The 25323-nt window shown below is 30.8% G+C and overlaps 1 protein-coding gene and 1 long non-coding RNA gene across 2 annotated transcripts in view; one reads left to right on the top strand and one right to left on the bottom strand.

The window, feature by feature from the left end:
• LOC126742551 (restin homolog) overlaps window positions 1-25323 on the top strand; it is a 127874-nt gene that overhangs the window by 75534 nt on the left and 27017 nt on the right. The gene's annotated exons all lie outside the window — the stretch shown is intronic.
• On the bottom strand, window positions 4697-6478 carry LOC126742553 (uncharacterized). Its single transcript, XR_007662600.1, has 3 exons — window positions 6199-6478; window positions 5155-5328; window positions 4697-4806 (listed from the first exon to the last, which is right to left on the bottom strand). It is a non-coding gene; the product is annotated as an uncharacterized LOC126742553 (long non-coding RNA).

Here is a 25323-nt window from a genome sequence, read left to right as displayed (position 1 = left end):
TTTGTACAGTTATTGTCCATTGAAATTAATGAGACACCTATTTCAGCGTTTTTTGAAAATTGTACAAGAAATTGGAAAAAAATATTTTTTTTTTAAAAAAAGTTAATTTTTCCTAAAAAATCTTACCAACATGCTCATAACTAAAAAACTAAAAAAGTTACACTTTTGAAAATTTGTACAGTTATTGTCCATTGAAATTAATGAGACACCTATTTCAGCGTTTTTTGAAAATTGTACAAGAAATTGGAAAAAAATATTTTTTTTTAAAAAAAAGTTAATTTTTCCTAAAAAATCTTACCAACATGCTCATAACTAAAAAACTAAAAAAGTTACACTTTTGAAAATTTGTACAGTTATTGTCCATTGAAATTAATGAGACACCTATTTCAGCGTTTTTTGAAAATTGTACAAGAATTGGAAAAAAAATATTTTTTTTTGAAAAAAAGTTAATTTTTCCTAAAAAATCTTACCAACATGCTCATAACTAAAAAACTAAAAAAGTTACACTTTTGAAAATTTGTACAGTTATTGTCCATTGAAATTAATGAGACACCTATTTCAGCGTTTTTTGAAAATTGTACAAGAATTGGAAAAAAAATATTTTTTTTTGAAAAAAAGTTAATTTTTCCTAAAAAATCTTACCAACATGCTCATAACTAAAAAACTAAAAAAGTTACACTTTTGAAAATTTGTACAGTTATTGTCCATTGAAATTAATGAGACACCTATTTCAGCGTTTTTTGAAAATTCTACAAGAAATTGGAAAAAAATATTTTTTTTTGAAAAAAAGTTAATTTTTCCTAAAAAATTTTACCAACATGCTCATAACTAAAAAACTAAAAAAGTTACACTTTTGAAAATTTGTACAGTTATTGTCCATTGAAATTAATGAGAGACCTATTTCAGCGTTTTTTGAAAATTGTACAAGAATTGGAAAAAAAATATTTTTTTTTGAAAAAAAGTTAATTTTTCCTAAAAAATCTTACCAACATGCTCATAACTAAAAAACTAAAAAAGTTACACTTTTGAAAATTTGTACAGTTATTGTCCATTGAAATTAATGAGACACCTATTTCAGCGTTTTTTGAAAATTGTACAAGAATTGGAAAAAAAATATTTTTTTTTGAAAAAAAGTTAATTTTTCCTAAAAAATCTTACCAACATGCTCATAACTAAAAAACTAAAAAAGTTACACTTTTGAAAATTTGTACAGTTATTGTCCATTGAAATTAATGAGACACCTATTTCAGCGTTTTTTGAAAATTGTACAAGAATTGGAAAAAAAATATTTTTTTTTGAAAAAAAGTTAATTTTTCCTAAAAAATCTTACCAACATGCTCATAACTAAAAAACTAAAAAAGTTACACTTTTGAAAATTTGTACAGTTATTGTCCATTGAAATTAATGAGACACCTATTTCAGCGTTTTTTGAAAATTGTACAAGAATTGGAAAAAAAATATTTTTTTTTGAAAAAAAGTTAATTTTTCCTAAAAAATCTTACCAACATGCTCATAACTAAAAAACTAAAAAAGTTACACTTTTGAAAATTTGTACAGTTATTGTCCATTGAAATTAATGAGACACCTATTTCAGCGTTTTTTGAAAATTCTACAAGAAATTGGAAAAAAATATTTTTTTTTGAAAAAAAGTTAATTTTTCCTAAAAAATTTTACCAACATGCTCATAACTAAAAAACTAAAAAAGTTACACTTTTGAAAATTTGTACAGTTATTGTCCATTGAAATTAATGAGACACCTATTTCAGCGTTTTTTGAAAATTGTACAAGAATTGGAAAAAAAATATTTTTTTTTGAAAAAAAGTTAATTTTTCCTAAAAAATCTTACCAACATGCTCATAACTAAAAAACTAAAAAAGTTACACTTTTGAAAATTTGTACAGTTATTGTCCATTGAAATTAATGAGACACCTATTTCAGCGTTTTTTGAAAATTGTACAAGAATTGGAAAAAAAATATTTTTTTTTGAAAAAAAGTTAATTTTTCCTAAAAAATCTTACCAACATGCTCATAACTAAAAAACTAAAAAAGTTACACTTTTGAAAATTTGTACAGTTATTGTCCATTGAAATTAATGAGACACCTATTTCAGCGTTTTTTGAAAATTGTACAAGAATTGGAAAAAAAATATTTTTTTTTGAAAAAAAGTTAATTTTTCCTAAAAAATCTTACCAACATGCTCATAACTAAAAAACTAAAAAAGTTACACTTTTGAAAATTTGTACAGTTATTGTCCATTGAAATTAATGAGACACCTATTTCAGCGTTTTTTGAAAATTCTACAAGAAATTGGAAAAAAATATTTTTTTTGAAAAAAAGTTAATTTTTCCTAAAAAATCTTATCAACATACTCATAACTAAAAAACTAAAAAAGTTACACTTTTGAAAATTTGTACAGTTATTGTCCATTGAAATTAATGAGACACCTATTTCAGCGTTTTTTGAAAATTGTACAAGAAATTGGAAAAAAATATTTTTTTTTAAAAAAAAGTTAATTTTTCCTAAAAAATCTTACCAACATGCTCATAACTAAAAAACTAAAAAAGTTACACTTTTGAAAATTTGTACAGTTATTGTCCATTGAAATTAATGAGACACCTATTTCAGCGTTTTTTGAAAATTGTACAAGAAATTGGAAAAAAATATTTTTTTTTAAAAAAAAGTTAATTTTTCCTAAAAAATCTTACCAACATGCTCATAACTAAAAAACTAAAAAAGTTACACTTTTGAAAATTTGTACAGTTATTGTCCATTGAAATTAATGAGACACCTATTTCAGCGTTTTTTGAAAATTGTACAAGAAATTGGAAAAAAATATTTTTTTTTAAAAAAAAGTTAATTTTTCCTAAAAAATCTTACCAACATGCTCATAACTAAAAAACTAAAAAAGTTACACTTTTGAAAATTTGTACAGTTATTGTCCATTGAAATTAATGAGACACCTATTTCAGCGTTTTTTGAAAATTGTACAAGAAATTGGAAAAAAATATTTTTTTTTGAAAAAAAGTTAATTTTTCCTAAAAAATCTTATCAACATGCTCATAACTAAAAAACTAAAAAAGTTACACTTTTAAAAATTTGTACAGGTATTGTCCATTAAAATTAATGAGACACCTATTTCAGCGTTTTTTGAAAATTGTACAAGAAATTGGAAAAAAATATTTTTTTTTGAAAAAAAGTGAATTTTTCCTAAAAAATCTTATCAAAATGCTCATAACTCAAAAACTAAAAAAGTTACACTTTTAAAAATTTGTACAGTTATTGTCCATTGAAATTAATGAGACACCTATTTCAGCGTTTTTTGAAAATTGTACAAGAAATTGAAAAAAAAATTTTTTTTGTAAAAAAAATTCTTAAACAATAAAAAAAAAATATTTTTTTTTGGGAATTAAAAGAAATAACTTCTCGAACGCTCCAGGAACGTCCATCCAGGGACCATCAAACGTCATTTTACGATAAATATCAAATTTTGTTACGTCTAAATTGGTTAGTGTCAAAGTATAATTAAAAAAAATTAATAACTACAACCGAATTTATGTCCAAAATAGGGACGACTAAACCCAAAAAGCTGAAGCAAAAGCGAAGTAAGTCTTGCCTTTATAATTTTTTTTTTAATTAATTAACGAGACTCATGTAGAAGTAAAAGTTGCACGTTCATTAAAAAACACTAGCGATCATAATATGGAGATGGAGATTTAATTAACTTAGATAGGATCTATATAAAGTAAAATAAATTTTAAAAAAGCACATGCACAAGTCCTCGTGAAAGGCCTGTACTTTCATAGAGAAATTTCCCCACATAAGAGGGACTATTTTATAAAAATTCCCAAATAAGCCTAAAAGAGAATTGGGCTAATTTTGACACAAAAACCAATAAAATGTAACGAATGATGGTAATTATTTGCTTGGTCCGATACCCCGGGACGAATTTATAATTAATATCGCCAATTTATAATTTTTTTTATTTAAAAATTGTAAAAGCGTACACAAAGAACATCAGTCTGATTATTGGAACATGAAGACGTTGTTAACATTTTTAATCAGTAAAAAATTTAATAATTCAGTTTCGATTTCTTTTTTTTATATCGTGCCAATTCACTGTTGTCAAACATGATGTTAACGACCTCCGAATTTAAATCAAAATCGTGTCTCTTCCTTTCATTTTTTAGTGTCATAAGGATTACGTAAGAATTCAGTACCAAATGAATGAGAACTCTTTAACAATACTGGGCCAACAAAAAAATCATTTTTAACGATCGTCGTTTATGTAAATTTATGAAAGTAAGTCGTGATTATTTAATGATTTATTAATAAATTGCTAAAACGTATTTATTAATTATGACTTTAACGTTATTATTAGTTGTTTAATAGTTAATTGCTTTTGTGTTACGACCGTTATTTACACCGTTCAGAGGTATTAGTTTCTGTCTAATTAGCGTTTGTGGAAACCCGCATAGATTTCTTATCAGCGAGAGTTGCTTTTAGTACACGGGGTTTATTAATAGAAAAGATCCACTTTATCATGAATAAATTACCTCTAAGAATTTATAAAACTTCTCTGTATACTATTAAAGTTTGAAGATCCTTAGTTAAAGCCTTTTATGTTGGAAAAAGCTATCGAGACAAAAAAATTTACATTTTTTAAACGTTCAATGAATTTGATAAAAAATTGGCCTGTTGTGTATATATATATTTATAAATATGATATAAGACGAATATACGAACGAATATACGATATAAGACAAAATATAATAAAAGACGAATTTTTGGGTTTCTACCGCATCTCACCTCTCTTATATGCCTTGAATCATCATGAAATGTTATTTTTCATACATAATTAAAACGAATGTAGACGTCAACCATCAATTCATTGCGATCCTCTATGATTCTTGGGTGTCAGATGGGTTTTCATGCCAAAAAAGGGGTCAAAAGTCGAATTTTAGGGTTTCTACCGCATCTCACCTCTCTAATATGCCTTGAATCGTCTTGAAATGTTACTTTTTCTACGTAATTGATCCGAATGCAGACGTAAACCATCAATTCATTACGATCGTCTATGATTCCTGGGTCTCAGATGGGTTTTCATGCCAAAAAAGGGGTCAAAAGTCGAATTTTAGGGTTTCTACCGCATCTCACCTCTCTAATATGCCTTGAATCGTCTTGAAATGTTACTTTTTGTACGTAATTGATCCAAATGCAGACGTAAACCATCAATTCATTGCGATCCTCTATGATTCCTGGGTCTCAGATGGGTTTTCATGCCAAAAAAGGGGTCAAAAGACGAATTTTTGGGTTTCTACCGCATCTCACCTCTCTAATATGCCTTGAATCGTCTTGAAATGTTACTTTTTTTACGTAATTGATCCGAATGCAGACGTAAACCATCAATTCATTACGATCGTCTATGATTCCTGGGTGTCAGATGGGTTTTCATGCCAAAAAAGGGGTTAAAAGACGAATTTTTGGGTTTCTAACGCATCTCACCTCTCTTATATGCCTTGAATCGTCTTGAAATGTTACTTTTCGTCCGTAATTAAACTGAATGCAGACGTGATCCATCAATTCATTGCGATCCTCTATGATTCCTGGGTCTTAGATGCGTTTTCATGCCAAAAAAGGGGTCAAAAGTCGAATTTTTGGGTTTCTACCTCATCTCACCTCTCTAATATGCCTTGAATCGTCTTGAAATGTTACTTTTTTTACGTAATTGATCCGAATGCAGACGTAAACCATCAATTCATTACGATCGTCTATGATTCCTGGGTCTCAGATGGGTTTTCATGCCAAAAAAGGGGTCAAAAGTCGAATTTTAGGGTTTCTACCGCATCTCACCTCTCTTATATGCCTTGAATCATCATGAAATGTTATTTTTCATACATAATTAAAACGAATGTAGACGTCAACCATCAATTCATTGCGATCCTCTATGATTCTTGGGTGTCAGATGGGTTTTCATGCCAAAAAAGGGGTCAAAAGTCGAATTTTAGGGTTTCTACCGCATCTCACCTCTCTTATATGCCTTGAATCGTCTTGAAATGTTACTTTTTCTACGTAATTGATCCGAATGCAGACGTAAACCATCAATTCATTACGATCGTCTATGATTTCTGGGTCTCAGATGGGTTTTCATGCCAAAAAAGGGGTCAAAAGTCGAATTTTTGGATTTCTACCGCATTTCACCTCTCTAATCTGCCTTGAATCGTCTTGAAATGTTACTTTTTCTACGTAATTGATCCGAATGCAGACGTAAACCATCAATTCATTACGATCCTCTATGATTCCTGGGTGTCAGATGGGTTTTCATGCCAAAAAGGGGGTCAAAAGTCGAATTTTTGGGTTTCTACCGCATCTCACCTTTTTAATATGCCTTGAATCGTCTTGAAATGTTACTTTTTCTACGTAATTGATCCGAATGCAGACGTAAACCATCAATTCATTACGATCGTCTATGATTCCTGGGTGTCAGATAAGTTTTCATGCCAAAAAAGGGGTTAAAAGACGAATTTTTGGGTTTCTACCGCATCTCACCTCTCTTATATGCCTTGAATCGTCTTGAAATGTTACTTTTTGTACGTAATTGATCCAAATGCAGACGTAAACCATCAATTCATTGCGATCCTCTATGATTCCTGGGTCTCAGATGGGTTTTCATGCCAAAAAGGGGGTCAAAAGTCGAATTTTAGGGTTTCTACCGCATCTCACCTCTCTAATATGCCTTGAATCGTCTAGAAATGTTACTTTTTCTACGTAATTGATCCGAATTCAGACGTAAACCATCAATTCATTACGATCGTCTATGATTCCTGGGTCTCAGATGGGTTTTCATGCCAAAAAAGGGGTCAAAAGTCGAATTTTAGGGTTTTTACCGCATCTCACCTCTCTTATATGCCTTGAATCATCATGAAATGTTATTTTTCATACATAATTAAAACGAATGTAGACGTCAACCATCAATTCATTGCGATCCTCTATGATTCCTGAGTGTCAGATGGGTTTTCATGCCAAAAAAGGGGTCAAAAGTCGAATTTTAGGGTTTCTACCGCATCTCACCTCTCTAATATGCCTTGAATCGTCTTGAAATGTTACTTTTTGTACGTAATTGATCCAAATGCAGACGTAAACCATCAATTCATTGCGATCCTCTATGATTCCTGGGTCTCAGATGGGTTTTCATGCCAAAAAAGGGGTCAAAAGACGAATTTTTGGGTTTCTACCGCATCTCACCTCTCTAATATGCCTTGAATCGTCTTGAAATGTTACTTTTTGTACGTAATTGATCCAAATGCAGACGTAAACCATCAATTCATTGCGATCCTCTATGATTCCTGGGTCTCAGATGGGTTTTCATGCCAAAAAAGGGGTCAAAAGACGAATTTTTGGGTTTCTACCGCATCTCACCTCTCTAATCTGCCTTGAATCGTCTTGAAATGTTACTTTTTCTACGTAATTGATCCGAATGCAGACGTAAACCATCAATTCATTACGATCCTCTATGATTCCTGGGTGTCAGATGGGTTTTCATGCCAAAAAGGGGGTCAAAAGTCGAATTTTTGGGTTTCTACCGCATCTCACCTTTTTAATATGCCTTGAATCGTCTTGAAATGTTACTTTTTCTACGTAATTGATCCGAATGCAGACGTAAACCATCAATTCATTACGATCGTCTATGATTCCTGGGTGTCAGATAAGTTTTCATGCCAAAAAAGGGGTTAAAAGACGAATTTTTGGGTTTCTACCGCATCTCACCTCTCTTATATGCATTGAATCGTCTTGGAATGTTACTTTTTGTACGTAATTGATCCAAATGCAGACGTAAACCATCAATTCATTGCGATCCTCTATGATTCCTGGGTCTCAGATGGGTTTTCATGCCAAAAAGGGGGTCAAAAGTCGAATTTTAGGGTTTCTACCGCATCTCACCTCTCTAATATGCCTTGAATCGTCTTGAAATGTTACTTTTTTTACGTAATTGATCCGAATGCAGACGTAAACCATCAATTCATTGCGATCGTCAATGATTGCTGGGTCTCAGATGGGTTTTCATGCCAAAAAAAGGGGTCAAAAGACGAATTTTTGGGTTTCTACCGCATCTCACCTCTCTAATATACCTTGAGTCGTCTTAAAATGTTACTTTTTGTACGTAATTGATCCAAATGCAGACGTAAACCATCAATTCATTGCGATCCTCTATGATTCCTGGGTCTCAGATGGGTTTTCATGCCAAAAAAAGGGTCAAAAGTCAAATTTTTGGGTTTCTACCGCATCTCACATCCCTTATATGCCTTGAATTATCTTGAAGTGTTACTTTTTGTACGTAATTGATCCGAATGCAGACGTAAACTATCAATTTATTGCGATCGTCGATGATTCCTGGGTCTCAGATGGGTTTTCATGCCAAAAAGGGGGTCAAAAGTCGAATTTTTGGATTTCTACCGCATCTCACCTCTCTAATATGCCTTTAATCGTCTTAAAATGTTACTTTTCCTCCGTAATTAAACCGAATGCAGGCGTGAACCGTCAATTCATTGCGATCGTCGATGATTCCTGGGTCTCAGATGGGTTTTCATGCCAAAAAAGGGGTCAAAAGTCAAATTTTTGGGTTTCTACCGCATCTCACCTCTCTTATATGCCTTGAATTATCTTGAAATGTTACTTTTTGTACGTAATTGATCCAAATGCAGACGCAAACCATCAATTTATTGCGATCCTCTATAATTCCTGGGTCTTAGATGCGTTTTCATGCCAAAAAAGGGGTCAAAAGTCGTCCTAATGACGTCCTTTTTTCTTAAAAAAATACTGTACAGAACTCCTTAGTCTGAGCTTTTATGCCAAAAAAGTGAATAAAAAAAGGCCACTCCTCAAACATTTCACTCGATTTATTCAATCAACGTATTGATGAATGTCCAATCAATCCACTAAAACATAAAAGGAAAATGCCGTCCGCATGCAGAATAACCAACCACACAATAATAATAATAATGATGGTCGTACATACCTTCTCTCTCGCGATGAATGAAAGTCGCTCAAGAATTACGGTAATTTAATATTATGTGCATGAACTTGTCTTTCAATGCGATTAAAGTGTATGTGCGAGTATATAGATGTATGTATAACGACCTGTTTGTTGTTCTTTATGTGCTTTCGTGTCCGACCGTACTTTTATATTGCCATGTACAAAAGAGAAAGGTGGATATAACTAACCTTTTATATGTCTGTATTTCCTATATTTAAGAGGCTTTCTTCCAGGCTTTTCCAGGCACTACTAAATATGAATGGAAACTTTCCAGGGCAGGACTTTTGTAGATCTCTTCTTGTTTTAGAAATATTTCTATGGACTTCAAATTAATTTAAAAGGCTTCCACTGTTATGGAAACTTGGCCAAGAGGATTTCTTCCAAGGGAATTTCAATGAATTCACTTTTTTTTAGTTATCAGTGAATAGTGCTACTTCTCATCCGGAATCACTAATTAAGCTTTCTCCATAACATTAATTATTTTCCTCGTTATGATTACCATAATTGGTAACACTTCATTAAATTGCCCTGAATTTAACTTTTTAATCTATGTTCAATTGAATTATTTATGTTGGATTTCCTTGTCATGTTGCTAAGTTCTTACCATTACTCATGAATATTTTATGGAGAAAACCACAAATTAACAAGCGCCACTTTAATAATAATAATTGATTATCGGGGTTTTGATTTTGGTTTTTTGTGAAATCAGGATGTAAACGAGGGTATTTGTTATTCGTTATATGGTTTGCATAATTCAAGGCAACACTACACTGACGAATCGAGAGAATTTGTAAATCTTCCTCATAACACTGTTGCCTTTGCAACATTTATCAAATAACTTTTACTACAGTTACAAGTTTAATTTCATTATTCTTTCCATATGTTAACCGTTATAGTTTAATAGGTGGTGGGTTCAGCTTTAGTCTTACATTACCGGAAAGGAAGTAAGGCCTAAAAAAGATGCATTACGTATAAAATAATCACCGGGTAATTTAAATAAAGTTGGTCATGCACTGGTAGATTTTTTTAGTTTAAAGGAAATTAAAAGCAATATGTGGATGTTTTTTGCTTCTGAGGTTCATCAGGATGAGACAATCGAGTTGAAAAATTGCAACCAAAAGGTTACTAAAGAACTCTGCAGAAACCTTATAGGAACTGATCATCAATGAAATATCATGAAATTTTACAAAATAGATACATATCAAAAGCGCCCTCTAAAAATGCGTTCGCTTATAGCCATTTGAAGTTGGCCTATCCTTAAATACAGTGTGTTAGGGGTTCGATTTTTGATAATTTAGCTACGTGTTTTATGTTTAATTTTCTCGACAAAAAAATCATATAAATGGGGGTCGCATTCTTCACTTCCTGAATGGTAGCCGTATCAAAATTTAATCATTTCTCGAATTTTTAAGTTATATTAGGATCATTTAAATGAAGATCATACAGAATGTTGGAAAATCGCATGCTAGGCAATATAATTCTGTCTATAGTTTTTGACCCCGGCGCAATATTTTCAGAAACGAAATCTATTACTAAACTCGCTGTTTATCTGCTACTATAGTCTATTTCAAATACGTAGAGAGTAATTAAATTTTATTAAGTATGCACGAGGGATACAGGGTTTACTCCTCAATAATATATGCCTCTTCTATAGTTTGCATTGCGAAATTAATTTTTTTTACGGAGTGCAGGTAATACCACCCGAATATGCCGAAAATGGCAGGACAGAAGTATTGAAGTGTAAAAAAAATGTTTATATAATAAAACATCATATGTTTTTAAGCATGTATTTTTCATCATCTGATAAAGAGCGCTAAAATACAATAATAATACAACAAAAAAAAGGGTTTGTACATTAAATTAAAATTTAATTATAATTGACAATATATGAATGTAGGCAATAGTCTCGTACCTAGAAGTTTTCGCTATAAATGTTCATTTTAAATCGTTTTTTTTACTTAAGTAATTTTAAATTGTAAATAGGTTGTGCTACAATTAGGAAAATCTTTTTTTTTATTGTCTTAATTATTATTGCATTTTAAAGCCCTAAAGATGCAAATATGTTTTGCGAAAAAGCAAGCTTAAATACCTTCGGACTCTTTTATTTTATAGAGCGATTAACCCAACAATATTACAAACGATATAACCTTATTTGGATCGTTAATTAACAAAAAAAAAAAAATAATTAAAACATGCTCAACTGCTTTTCATCAGTTTTCTGGAATCACGTTTTTAATGGTTTGGTCAAATAGTATTTTAATATATTTTATTTTAAAAGTTATAATCTGTCTTGCAACAAATACGTTCGCTTGCGCCCAAATTGATTTAATAGGATGTTATCTATAACACTACGGCGTAACAGCAAATACTATCATGTTTAACATTTTTTGCAGTCATATTTATACTATATGTTTTTAGAATCAATAAGTGCTTTTCTAGTTTTATAAGATATGTGGATATTAATAACTTTTGAGTGGATTTTAATACCAATTCCCAGCTACGATTACGATTTGCATATGAAAAATTCAATTTTTATTGAAGCCCCAGAAAATGTCATTAATAAAATGAATAGTACATGTAGTCATGATAAAGCTTTGGTTGTAATTTTAAATTTTGTAGATGAGAAGCATTAAACTATATATGCTTATATTTGTTTGGTTAATTGTTATTATCAGAGCACTCGTAAAAGGTGTAACAGTTACATGAAAATTGATTGTCTAGTTATAGTTTATGTAATAGTTTATATAAAAAATCTTTTATAAGTGATGGCGTAGCTATTTATAAAAATGGTAGTTTTAGAGAAAAAAAATAATTTTGAGATGTTAATTCATTTTGTATAGAAAAACTTTAGAATACGCAGGTATTTTAATTAATTTTGTTTGTTTTCTATAGATTACCTAATAGTGATTTAAACGAGTTACTGATTTGTTTTAACAACCTTTTCGATAACTTCTCAATGCCACTTTTCTATAATAATAGGAGGTGATTTCAAAGTAAATTTTATTGTTCCTAGTCCTAATTTATCAATGTTGTCTAATGTTATCGGAAGTTTTGACTTGACTATAAAAGAACCAACTAAAATATTACCAAACTTAAAATCTTTTAATGAAAATCTCCTTATATCAAATGTTGTAACTATTTCAATTTATATGTCTTGACACTGACATAGGGATTCTTTGGACTAAGTTGCCCAAAACACATTTCTGACTAAGTCAAAAAAATTTCTTTTTAAATTTAAATAACCCATATAACAAGATATAAGTGCTAGGATACGAATATTATTAAAACGTGCTTGCTTGCAGCATAAACTTGATTTTCCTATTCCAAAAATGCGTCGTCGCTCTCCAAAATTTGAATTAAAGTAAGTCCAAAATTTGATTAAAGAAAAATGAAATTTACAAAATATAATATAAAGAATTAGATATTTTTCCCAATACTTTAACCCTAAAAAGACAGGCCTTACCTCAAAAAGTAAGTAAGGCCTGTTTTTTTAGTCAGTTTGGCGACGTCGTCAGAACACAAAGTCACGGTCTCATCAAATCCATATAATTTTTTAAAAGCTACATGTGTTTCGTCATCATCAGGCCTAAAAAATACATTAAGATATTTTTCACAAGAAGAACGCTTATAAATTATGGAAAAAATTAAAGAAACATACAAGTTTGGTGGACAGGTATAGGGATACTGACATGATCGAAACTAAATCGGCGTTTGCAAATCATTTATTGGCCTCCTCACATGGTTTTTCTTTAACTCAGGGAGCAGATATTTTGCATGAGTGCTCAAAAGGCAAAAAACTAGAAAAAATGGAAATAACTAAAGCTAAGAAGAGCCCTGTCCTTGTGTGTGTGAACGATATTTTCACGTTTGAACCTCACCTCATTTATAACAACCTCTCTTAAAATGTCTTTTCCTTTTCGATTTTAGATATTTTTAGTTTTTATTGTTAAGATTGTTTACTTATATTCACACTTATTAGTATAGTTCGGATTGTTGGTCCCCAAATTTGATTATGTTACTTGGTGGCCTATAGGTTAGACGCGCGCCTGTGAACCTAAAGGTTGCTGGATCGTTCCCCACTGGTGACATTTTACATTTTTACTAGTACTGCATACATTTTTATTTATGGTGGGAATTGTTTAAGTCTAGGTAATGAGTTTTATCATAATTTATAAGCGTTCTTTTTGTGAAAAATATCTTAATGTATTTTTTAGGCCTGATGATGCTCCGATACGAGCGAAACACGTGTAGCTTTTAAAAAATTATATGGATTTGATGAGACCGTGACTTTGTGTTCTTACTTGTGTTTTGTTTTCGTTTGGTCTCTTAGAGAAAAATGGATGATACGTTTCTATTCACTAAAAAGGCAAAACTCTTAATACGGAACTCTTCTAAAATTATATCCTCTATTTATTTACTTATTTACGTCCACAAGTTTACCCGCCAAATTAGTATATTCAATAATATGCAAACCTGTGTTACACGTAAAAATCGCATCTATCTGTATCCTTTTTTGTCACTTTATTCATCAACTAGGTACTAATTTTACTTACCTTCATGGATAACCACAAAACTCTTGAATATTTGCGTTTCATTACTCTCTACCTATTTGAAATACAGTATATATTCAAAAATGATGTTTATAAAAACCTTTGACAATGTTTGCATAAAAACAGGAGTAAAAGTCTTTTTTGCATACTAATTTAATTTATGATTTTAAAGCGCACGATTGCCAAAGGTAAATAAATCATCAAACTGTTCTTTTGTAAGTGCTAACTTATTTATGGTAGCATTTGATTACCTCTAAGTCTATATTAATAGACCAAGCGACAAAATGACTGAGCTCTTTCCACTTTTATCTAAATAGGGCCTATGACATCTAACATTTTCAGGAACATATTACGCTGCATTTGACAGACAGCCTCTGTAAATCATCTTCGTCATAACAAATGACACATCTGCTGTTTGTGTTGCTACATTGAATTTACGACATGTAAGATTTTCTCTCGTTATTGCAATTTCATTAGTATATGTTGCAGTTAGTGCACAAAATGGATTTGTTTGTAAACGTGGGTGATTTAGTCTATCACGCCTAGTAACAGCTATTTCCCTTTTTAATGTATTAAAATCTCGTTGGAAGTCGTCAATGTCAGTACTCACTTGTAGGCAAAACTTTTTTTTTTAACAGAGACTTTAGCTTGACAGTACAGTGAAACTCATGATTGCTATGATATTATTTGTGTGATTTCCTGGTTAAGTTTAGCATTTCATAGCGATAAGTAAGTAGAGAATATACGAGGGTAGATTAAGTTAACATAATATGACATAACTTCAAGTTTGTTTTTATATTAAGGATTCATTTTCGTTTAATCATCTATCTACACGAATCCACGAGAGTTTTAAACAGATTTGGATTGAAGTAGACATTAATAAGAGAAAGTACTTCTTAGGTTCCTTATACAGGCCACCACATAAGAGTTTTTCCGAGTTTATATAGATGTTTTCGAGGATACGTTGTCAGTAAATGTCAATGAAATTATTTGTGGGGCGATTTAAACATAAATTTATTAGACTTGGATAGTGCACATTTTACATCAATATTGATTTCAGAAAGTCTTCAACTTGAAAGTTTTGGCACCGTTGATGTGGCCATTTCAGATCATTTTTTTGGGTTATTGCACTCTATTTTTAGATAGTAATAGATCTGACAGTAAAACTGTAAACTTCAGAAATCTTTAATACGTTAAAGAATGAAGACTTACTTAAATACTTTTTGAAAATTTCACAATTCGATTATATTGTTTACTTGAATGATATAAATTTAAAAATTCAATATCTTAATATTTTTGATGTGCTAGCGCCGCTAGAAGGTAACTTTCAAAAAGCCTAAACCACTCTGACTGACAGATAATATACAAGCAATGATTAAACTAAAGAATAAAGCACTTAGCAAATATAAGAAAACACGTACAAAAGAGCACTGGGAATACTTTAAGCAAAAACTATAGCAAATGAGAAAAAAAGATGTCTTGAATTTAGAATTCATAATTGTGGAAGAGATTCTCGAGCATTATGAAGGAAATTGCATGATTTAAGCTTTTGCAATAAAAAAAATAAAAATTCTATTCCTGGCACACTTAATAATCCTGATTCTATATAATTACTACAAAATGAATAGCAAATGTTGCTTTTAATCATTCTTTACCTTTAGGACAGACATCAAATCGGAAGTCAAAAAATATCTGTTTGAAGTAAAATCAATGGCTACCGGCTCGGATTTCATTAATCTTGAAATGCTGCACTTGTGTTGTCCAGTGATATTGCCATATCTGACCAATATAATAAATTCCTGCTTATTAGATTCTGTTTTTCCAGAATGTTGGAAAGTTTCCCGGGTTATTTCTCTCCTTAAAACTGAAACTGCAGTTTCAGGACTTGATGATCTGCGGCCGATAAGTATCCTTACAAGCATGTCTAAAGTTCTTGAAAAAAATAGTGTAAATTACACAAATATCGGAACATTTAAATCTATATAAAATTTCTATTAGACTTTTCTAAGGCATTTGACACTATAAACCATGAACACTTTTCTTCAATCTTAAATTTTGTTGGGCTTTCACAGCACGCAATTGTACTTTTAATGGATTATCTTTCAAATAGATTTCAGTCTGTTGAAACATTAGATGGCAGATCAGAATATGGCATGGTGTTCCACAAGGCTCAATTTTGGGCCCAATATTTATAATAAATAACCTTACTAATTGCCTAAAATTCTGCAAGGTACACCAATATGCCGATGATACACAACTTTAGTTTTCTTTTCTTCCATCTGAATATATTAATGCAGGGAAAGTAATAAACGTGGATCTAAATACTTTGTTATAATTTTCAAATCGTCATAATCCTCTTATTAACCCATCTAAGTCAAAACTTATGATTTTTAGTAGAAACAAGGAGAGTTTCAAAAAGTTTAGGGTTGTATCGGGATGTCGAATTGCGCTTTAAATTCCATATTAAAATACCTGTCTACAAAAGGCATATGCCGCGCTGAAGTTACTTTATCCTCACAGACATTCATTATCGCAATCTTTAAAAATTAATTAATTACTCACCTCGTCTAGATTTCACTGAAATACAAAAGATTCAACGGGTACAAAAATCTTTTTTAAGGTACATCTAAGGAATTAAAAAGTATGAGCCAGTCTCTCATAAACTAACTTACTTGGTAGAGAAGATTAAATACCGTTACAGACGTTCATAATTTAAATTTAAGATTTAAAGGGTTAATTACTCCACCACCTCAGTTTTTTTTCAGGGATCTTTCTCTTATATATATTCAGCTTTATAATGACAGTCCTACAGATCTAAAAGCTCTTTTAAAAAGGTAAAATTACTGCTTTAGTAGCATGGTGTTTGGTTACGTCTTATATGATGCTTTGATCAAGATTTATAATATGTATGTATGTACTTGTTTTTGTACGTTTTGCTTAGTTTTCTGCCAGCAACAGGGGTAGTATATTTTTCAATTGTATATTTGTTTTTAAATTCTTTTTTTTTGTTTTTTGCTCCCTTTTGTAAATCAATGACAAAATTAATATTATATATATATATATATGTATCGAATTGTTTTATATGATTTACTAATTAAAACACATTATTATTATTATTATTATTATTAAGTATCTAAGTAACTCGAAAGAAAGTATATATTAAGGACTGAAAGACTTTTGATTCCTAGGTATCATTCTGAAAAATTTCATGACTGTTCACTGCACTGTTCTCTAAGGTTCCTGCGAGGTCCTTTTAGAGCAGCCTATTCACAAATCGTTCTTTATCGATCTTAGAACTGAGTTTCTGCTTAATGGTGTATGTTAACCTTTAAACCGAATCACGCTTTTCGCACCGATGAAGTTTACGATTTTTCTAGGCGAGTTCACCACCACTACTAACTAGCACGCGCATCGCGAATAAAATTTAATTTATCGCGTTCGGGCTTTTCGGTTTCATTATTTTTCATTCTTTTCTTTAGTTGAATTTGAAAATTCGCGCGAGTTACGCGTTATACACATACGGTGCCGAAACGGAAATGCGGAAAAATGGCACTACGTACTTAATTAATGTGTCTGAATGACGGTTATTATGTAGGACGATGTCATTGAGTTGATTTTTTTGAATATTTTGAGTGTGTATTCTTAAGGGTATATTTAAGAACAGTGGAAATGTCCCAAACCTCTGTAGAACTACAGGATGTTTTTCTTTCATGATATTAATAATTTATTGACCTCTAACGTCTTTAAGTCAGATTCCTAGGTCAAACTACTTCTTGTTTTTTTCTTATTAAGCCTAAAAACCATCTTTAATATAAATGATTTTTCACTAGCGATGTCTATACAAGCAACTCATTTATTAGGTTTAAAATCCAATTACTCAAGTACATTTTAAAGGAAGCTCAAAAAATTAATTTAATTAGAACCACAAAAAATCATGTTCTTGAAGTTTTCCTGTAATTCTTAATATTTGTTTTAAAGATTCAGAAAATTATCATATCCCTATCAAGAACTTGAAATCATGCAATTGTTCCCATCAAAATTTCATTTATCGCTCCCAATTGTGGCAAAAACCCAATTTCAACCTTTTTTCCTGTCGATTGTTATTTAAATGAGCATTTCACGGCATCAAAATGATTTCCCATGACTACGTAACTGTGCGAACTTGACAAATGGTTTGTTGCGATAATAATCGAACATTCGACCCATCATAGAGAAAAGGTCTGATTTAATCGCCTTTTACGGATATGATTGTCTTATAGAAGTTACAAGAAACTTTCGTTTATGTAAATTTGCATTGTATGGAAAAACTTCTTTCCTCTCAATGGATTTAATCAAATAATTAAATCGGTTTTTTTTCTGTTACACTTTAATTAGGTGTAAATTGTGGGTCCAATTTACAATCGGGGTTTTCGTAATTCATCGTCGTTTAGCATGGCAATTACCCATAAAGGGATGTTAATTAAAGAAACAATGAGCGTTACTCTAGAGGATGTGCATGCTGAATTACAATTTTAAAGTTGATTACAGTACATCATGATCTCACTTCAGTAGATTTGGTGAATGTTATGTATGTCGAGCCAGAGGGTAAGTAAGTTTGAAAATTTTGGTGTATTAAAGTTTGGAATTACAATTTACAGGTTTTTCTTTTAGTAGCACTAAAACTATTACTAAAATTTCCAACCAAATTTGTTATAAAGTAGAATCTATATTGTTGTGACGAATTCAAAATTAGTAACTTATTTTGTTCGGTACTACGTCACCATTATAATAAATATCAATTTAGGAAATACTATATCATACTCTCAAAAGAAGAAGAAAATGAACTTATTGGCGTATTTAGAAGAAATATAGACGTACAACTCCTCCTTATATTTAATTTTAATAAAAAATCACCATTGACAAATTTAATAATTTGCACTAAAAAAATTAAACATTTAAAATACTGAGTCAAATATTTGAAACAATATACAAAAAAAGTTTACTTAAAAATAAAAAAAGCAAGATTAATCTGATACCAAGTAAACCTTAATTTAAACGACTTATTGTTAAAAATAATAATTATTTCGTTGAAGAAGTAGTTCATATATTTGCAGTGGAGTTAATATGGCAATGGGTAACTAAAATTGCTTCTTCGGTCATCCTCCACTAAATTTATTTTAAAATTATTCATCCTACATGTTTTAGACATATAACATGTCCACCATCAGGGATACAAATTGAGGGTTTTCGTCAATACATATAAAAAATTTAATTAAAGATGTTGTAATCATGTGATTTTAATGTTTGTGTAGATCCAGTTTTAGTCCCTTTCTCATACATCTTAATATATCATTTTTATTCATTGTTAGTGGTTTTAACCTTTTGACCTTGCCAGAGGCACTATAGCTTTTTATATGTTTTGACGAAAACCCTCAATTATTTGTATCCCTGATGATGGACATGTCATATGTCCGAAACATGTAGGATGAATAATTTTTAAATAAATTTAGTGGAGGATGACCAAAGCATTTTTAGTTACTCTTTAAATAATTATTTTGAATAAAAATATCTAGAAAATGTCGACTTACGCCTTTAGGTTCAACAATTTAATTTAAAGATATTTTGAAAGTTTGGCCAAAGTTTGTACATATTGTTGTGAATCAACTTCTTATTAATGTAGATGGTGTAGACTGATAGCGAATCAGAAAGTGTCACAGATTTTGAACAAAATATTGAATAGAAAAATTATACAAGGAGGATGAAGCGAATCGTAAATCTTAGTAATATTAAAAATGTAAGACCAAGCAATGCTAAAGTAATCGGCTTCAATAATTGAATTTTATTTATTATAATAGGTGTTATATTTATTGTAAATTATTACTAAAAGTTACGCATATGTAAAAACTTGACGGCTAAAATATGCCAGTGTAAACTCAATAAAAAAATGGGAATTTACAATTTTTTGAAATTTATGAAAGGTAACTTTAACTTGACGCAAAAAAAAATCTTATCAAGATGTTCAAGTAGTTTTAAAAACATCTCCAGTTAATACTCTTTTCAATGCTATACGATGTGTAACACAAAGCCGACTTACTTGCCACAATTCATGATTTTAAAGAAAAATAAAGTAAAAAAAAATATATTTTTTAAATTTTATGTATTTAAATATTTCAAAATTACAAATTTTGTTGAAACTGCGCTCCCCTGGCTCTTATACATGCCCTACAAGGCCGTCGCATCTCTACTGTCACGAGGCGAAGTCGCATCTCTTCTCTGACGGTTAGAAAAGCGGAATTGATTCTTTGAATTAAGTGGTCTACACGAGTTCTTTTGCACGTCCCCATACGTAAAAATCGAGAGGGGACCGTGGAGGCCATGCGATGAGACCTGCTCTTCCGATCCACGAATTGGGAAAAGTATTGTCCAGAAATTCTCTAACGGCGACCCGATAGTGTGCAGGACACCCGTCATTCTGGAAGACGATATTAAATATGGGTATATCAGCCAATAATTGTGGGAGATCATTTTGTAAAAAATGTAAGTAATTGTCCCCGTTGAGGTTTCTCGGCAAGTAGTGTGGACCGATGAGGTGTCTCCCAATCACACCTGCCCAAACATTAACACTGAATCTTGTTTGGAAAGACTTAACTCTGGTCAAATGCGGATTTACGTTTTTGTTTTCCCAATAATGTAAATTATGTTGGTTAAATATCCCCGTACGTGTAAATGTTGATTCATCTGTCCATAAGATGCTTTTTAAAACGTGTCCATTTTCAATGTCTGCGTGAAGCAAAAATTGTACCCGTCGCTCATAGTCGGCTTGTAGAAGACCTAGAATAGAGTATCACGATGCCAGTAAAAATTGCGGAATTAAGTTGTTGATGTAGTATGAAATTATCTTGCACTGGGGTGTAATGGAAAGGATGCCTTCCTTCTGCCTTGTCAACTGACCATGCTTTCCATGTAAAAATGTTCAGATCTGTAGCTACTTTCCTTGTACTAGTGGTGGGATCCTCATCGAATGCGCGAATTACGTTTTCATCTACAGCAACATCATACTGCCTCCGATTGATCCTTGGTTCTTGAAAATTTCGATTGCCTGTTTCCCTTAATCGACGAAAAGTGTTGTGGTGGGGCACACGCCTATTGGAGTATTGCTCCTCATAAATTCTTTGTGCTTCTCGCGTATTACCATTGGCTCTTCCATAAGCAAAGACAATATCGGCGTATTCTTCGGTAGTGTATGCAGCCATTGTGGCGATAATGATACGAAAATAAGGAAAGTCACAAAAACAATATAAAAACTCAATTAACAGCAACAATAACAACTACAGAAACGATACAATACTAAAATAACGACTTGGGTACGTAAGAAAGCCAAAAAGTTACACCACGACAAATGACAAATGTCAAATGACAACAACAATATGTAGCACATATTGTTGTTATCACAACAACAATCCCATAGTATGTTCCACGATCTCCTCATTTGACCATTCAAAGAATCGATGTCGCTTTTCAAACTATCAGAAAAGAGATGCGGCTTCGTCTTAAGACAGTGGAAATGCGACGGCGACGTAGGGCATGTATTAGAGCCAGGGGAGCGCAGTTTTAATACAATTTGGGGTCCGGTAAAGTTAAAGAGACGTCTAAAAACCGATTTTTTTTGAAAATTTTTACATAGAATGTTGAGTGTGGTCAAAATATTGATAAAAAAGTGAGGATGATTGGAAAAAATACAAAATTTTGGAAATTATGAAGGTTTTTCTACATACGTTAAATACGTAATTATTGCCAACTTGCACAAGGTTTTTTAGCTCTTGATTTTGCTATAGTTAAAAAATATATATATATTGGGGCAATTTTGGAACTTTTTGGGGGTTATTATTGTAAATTTATATAATTTTTTATCGCTTTGTACCCCTTTTAATTACATATTTTGTAATTTACACACAAGAAAAATAAAACAACAACCTTATTAACAAAAATGGCAGTGGCTTCACTACGTCCCCAGTAGTATTTTTTGGTTTTGCATGGAACACTTTTTAGTTGGATGGGTTGACTGTGGACTCAATTTTAGATAATAAAGGCATAATATAGTTAGATTTTACATTACATGAACAAAACATATTTATCAGGTGTTAAAAAATAGCTATTATTTATTTAAATTATTTGATATTTTATGTAATTTTATATATAATAAATATACATTTTGAAAAAAAAAAAATTAATTTAAGATATTTAATTATTAATAGGTAAATAATAACGATGAGGTTTAATGTACATTAACTTATAGTCAAAACAATAAATATTTTTAAATTCATTATAGGCATTAGGAATAGGAATAAGGCATAGGAATTATAGGCACAAACACGCGCATTTGTGTTTATCACCTAAAGAAGTGATGTAAATCCTTCTAAGTTGCAGAATTTTGTTACTTAAGGCTTTAAATTTAAATTAATAGCATATATAATAGTCAACGTGATGCCTAGTCGCAAATAAGGTGTAGTTAAGCCGGGTGTAATTGTGAATCATACGTAAGTAGAAAATCCTTTATAATTTTTAAAATTTTGCATTTTTTTACTTCATCCTCATTTTTTTATCAATAAAATGTTCAAACTCAACATTCTATGTAAAAATTTTCAAAAAAAAATCGTTTTTTAGACGTCCCTTTAACTTTAACGGACCCAAAATTTGTAATTTTGAAATAAATACATAAAATTAAAAAAATGTCTTTTTTTACTTTATTGTCCTTTAAAGTCATGAATTGTGGCAAGTTAGTCGGCTTTGTGTTACCCATCGTATATCATTGAAAAGAGTATTAACTGGAGATGTTTTTAAAACTACTCGAACGTCTTGATAGATTTTAGTTTTTTTTTGCCTCAAGTTAGAGTTACCTTTTATAACTTTTTTTGCTACCTGTATTAACTTTTTGAGCTCAAAACGAATTATTTCGGTATTATTTGTACTTGATATTGATTTTTTTAGATTCAGGATACATTACAGACTAAATAGAAATGTAAAAAAAAACGTGAAAAATATGCTGAAAGATGTCAAAAGGCATATTTTTTGAAAATCCTGAAAATAACATAAAATCAATTACATAAAAAAACCCAAGACTTTTAGAACACAAGTTTATTAAGAAAATATCTTCTATCTGAGCCTATCTATATATGCCCACCAAGTTTGGCTAACCCTCCGCCAAACACCTTGTATGTTGACTCTTTCACTCTTTCGTTTGCGCATTTCATCGGCCACTTTTATCTGGTTGAGTTGTAGAGTTAACATTTCAAACTCCAATACTTTTGTTTGTTATTTGTTTACACTATGGTTAATAATTACTTGAAATCCGTGAAGAATATCGTAGTGCGGTTTTGTCCAAGACATAGCTGGTATCATTACGCAGATTTTAAAAGTTTGGCCAACGCTCAAATCATCATCTTGTATTAACCATTTTTAAAATGATAAACCTAAAAATGTTGATTAAAATTATTGATAATTTATTTCATTGCACGAAAAATAACATTTCAAGGCAACACAGGACATTAAACAATAAAATGAGTCAAAACCCCTAAAAAATTAACATTTATTCCGTTTTTAGACATAATAATTATCCATGTCAGACCCAAAAAAGCATGCACATATGCAGAATAAAAGTAAAATTTTCAGCTGTTTTAGGCGCAGTTTTTTGACAGTAAATAAAACCTTTCTCTCGGTCTAAATTATAACGGTGATCCCTCACAGTCAACTTATTTCCCCAACAGGTCCGGAAATAATTATTCATAAAAAAAATGAACCCGAAGGCATTTATCAAAACTACCTAAATTTATTTCTTTTAATTGCTTACAATATTTTTAGAAGAATTGACAGATTGTTTATTTCGCCTTCGACAACCGAGGCACTGAATGAGCAAATATTTGCCGCGTTATACGTGCATGACCAGAAGTTATAAATATAAAATAAAATTTATGAGGTTAGGAACAATCGTTACAAGATTTATTAAGATTTATCAATACTGTTTTGCCGCTCTAAAAATAGTGAAGAGAAACACACAAACCGGTGAACTTGGCTCCAGTTTTGAATCAAAATCCAAAAATACCGTCACATATACATATAACCGAACGTCCACGGTATATTTACGCGATTACGCAAACCACTGGAGTATCCTATAAATAAAGTGACGCATTTTGTACTCAATTAAGATTCGGCGATTTCGGATTATTTTAAAAGCCCACTACAAGAATTACGTCACGCGTATATTATCTTAATGGATGGATCCCACTACACCATACATCATTTAAATATTTTTTTATTGTGTGTCCCCGTTCTCTTTTAAGAAATAATGCATTTATCTTAAAAATCGTACTAAATATAACGGACAATGTGAATAAAATAACCACTATAAAATAGCCTTGAAGGACTCGTACAAGTGCTTGTGGAGGTACATGAATAAGAAAAATTTATTACTAGATACAAGCAATTGCGTATTAAGAATACAAAACAAAAAAAATAACGAAAATTTAAGGTTTATTAAAAATGTTAATACCTTGGCTCTAAGTCCTTATTTCTAACTCCTGTAAAATCAATTCTCCTAATTGAACAGAGGCTTTCACACCTATTACTCTTTTATACGTGTATATTCTACAGTTTAATAAATGTACCTTGACCATATACGGTTGATAAATAGTTTTTAATTAAAAACTGTATTTTTGACCTTAAGTAATAAAAAGTGGTCTAAAACAAAAAAAAAATTATTTTTTTTCAAAGCTTAATGAGTTATCTTAAAAAACTATATTTCCACTTATTTGAGATAAAAAAATGGCACAACTACTGCAATTAATAGCGATACTCCTTGCATTTGAAAAATAAAATAGGGTATTTTTCACGTTTTTTCTCGAAACCCTTAAGATTATATGAGAAAAGTATAGATATAAAAACTATAGATTTTTTTATCACCTATAATTTTCTTAAAAATAATTTTTTTTCAGGTAATTATTTTCTGCAAAAAAATCGTTTTTTACTTACTCTACCCTTACCCCCCCACCCACCCCACACAACTGACCAGTAAGAAATTGTTTTCAAAAATCATTATTTTGCCAAATAATATGCATGAATACCAACTGGTTTCATCCTTAGTATCTAATCTGATAACATAGTTTATTTATTTAAATTTTATATAATTATATATACAGGGTGTCCCAAAAGTCAACGATAAGCCGAAAAAGGGCAATAGACCAGGTGCTCAGGGATTAAAAAAAATCTATCTTGAGTACTTTTAAAATTATAGGCATTCATAGAAAAACCGAAAAAAATTGACACCCCCTGTTGATCTTTTTAGTACTGCGGCTACAAATTTTTGAATTTCTTAGCAATTTTTATTTCAATGTAACCCTGAATAACCCGCGATAAATTACAAAACTAAATTCAAACAAAACTGTTCACATTTTTACGAAATTATCAGATTTTTGCGCAACTTGTGTTGAAAATTGTGTCTTTTGACCATTATTTTCCAAATTTAACTAAATGTTCTGGAAAAGAAAATTACTTCACTGTTTGGCAAGTAATTTCAAAAGTTGGCGTATCTAATCTAGTTTTCAAAATGGTAAGATACTTGCTAGATTATTCCTTCAATAGGTGTGTATTTTTATTTTTTTGTAGTACATAGTCAAATGTACGCCGCTGCTCTAAACTAAGTTAATTTTATAGTCAAAATAAATAATGGAACAAAATCAAAGTAAATGAAACAAAACTTTATTAGAGTTA

The sequence above is a fragment of the Anthonomus grandis genome, chromosome 11 (genome assembly GCF_022605725.1).
Source record: "Anthonomus grandis grandis chromosome 11, icAntGran1.3, whole genome shotgun sequence".
NCBI classification, from domain to species: Eukaryota; Metazoa; Arthropoda; class Insecta; order Coleoptera; family Curculionidae; genus Anthonomus; species Anthonomus grandis.
Note: the sequence above shows the minus strand (reverse complement) of the source record. Positions and strands in the feature narration are given on the sequence as shown.